This window comes from Manduca sexta, unplaced genomic scaffold (assembly GCF_014839805.1).
Source record: "Manduca sexta isolate Smith_Timp_Sample1 unplaced genomic scaffold, JHU_Msex_v1.0 HiC_scaffold_298, whole genome shotgun sequence".
Classification (NCBI taxonomy): Eukaryota; Metazoa; Arthropoda; class Insecta; order Lepidoptera; family Sphingidae; genus Manduca; species Manduca sexta.
In genome coordinates, this window is record NW_023593999.1 from 1 (window position 1) to 1,524 (window position 1,524).

Genomic DNA, 1,524 nt, shown 5'->3' on the forward strand with positions numbered 1-1,524 from the left:
CCTCGCACGACAATACGTAATTTGGATGTTAGTATCATTGTATAGGTGTATAGATATTTAAAAAAATGGTGGTTTAGGTAAATGTTTTGAGTCTAATTACAAAATATTTGCTCTAAGAATGATAGAGATAAAACTATGCTTAATTAAACAAAACAAAATAATTTTATGATAACACAGAGCGGACATTGGTAAGATTGTCATAATTTTTTGTTGTCATGCGTTGGGTAGTTATTGTAACGTGAAATAGCAAAACATCAATGTAAAATACTTCATATTTTCTATATCGTTATTTGCACGTTTTTAATGCGCATATTAGCATATTTTCTGAAAATACTTTATTTTTGTATACGGACATTTCTAATAAGACAACGACTTATTACCAAATGGTAATGACTTTTGAAGCACAAATTTGTTCCTTATTTCCAGTCTACAACTAATTGTACTGTTCAATGTCTGAATAAAACACTGATTACTATCGTTTACTAAAGAAAAATCTTTAATAATATACACAAAGTTAAGCCTTTATTTCATATAATATTAAATAATTTTGTACAACAGCCAAAATAAGTTTTTACTATACATTTAAGGTAAGACGTATCTGTAACTATGTCCGAGTCTTTCTAATCTGGATATTAATTATGTAAATTTATAATTGTAATTATAATTTAGAGCAAAATAATTATATACATGAGATAAGTAGTTTAAAGAAAATAATAAAAAATGTATTTAACGACCCTGCCAGGATTCGAACCTGGAATCTTCTGATCCGTAGTCAGACGCGTTATCCGTTGCGCCACAGGGCCTCGTACAAATGAGGCAAAAGAACGTAACGCAAACCACATTTGTAGTATTTTTATACTATTTATACAATCGCATTAATTAGCGCTTAAAACATAAATAAGAACTATTTGGTTGTTTTGCAAGGCATATGTCTATTTTAATGAATTTTGAAATAATTAATTTTAAAATAGTTTTTTCGTTTAAAAACTTATATTATGATTTTTTACGTTTGCGAATGTTAGACATTGAAATAAAGCTATGTTACGGATTTTATCGCGTTTTTATATAATAATATTCTCCCGGCGTTTCCGTAAAATAATTTTATATCAACGTTATATTATGTTTAATTTTTCCGCTTTTCCCCAGAACTGTAAACATTGCGGAGCTTTTTAAAGCTTTTTCACCTCATTACTTTCCACCAACACAATTAGTATCAAATTATACGTACATACATCACGACCTATTTCGTGAGCACCCTAAATGAAAGCCGCCAGTGCTTTTAATAAGTTTCGTATTACGAACTAACATGCGGTTCCGCCCGCCAAACGTTTACCCAGAATATACACCCAGTATAACGAGAAACAGATAAAAATGATTTTATTTTACTTGAGGTCAATGTAACTTTTATCAGTGAACAAATGTTTTAACCGATTTTATACTTTCAAAAATTAACCTCTACGTACAAACAAACAAGTTTTTACCTCTGTATATCAATAAATAAACGGGTCTACCAATCCGCACTAG

At 29.6% G+C, this 1,524-nt stretch overlaps 1 non-coding gene across 1 annotated transcript; it reads right to left on the reverse strand.

The window, feature by feature from the left end:
- Window positions 1-730: 730 nt before the first annotated feature.
- Window positions 731-803, reverse strand: Trnar-acg. The gene has a single exon. It is a non-coding gene; the product is annotated as a tRNA-Arg (tRNA).
- Window positions 804-1,524: the final 721 nt, after the last annotated feature.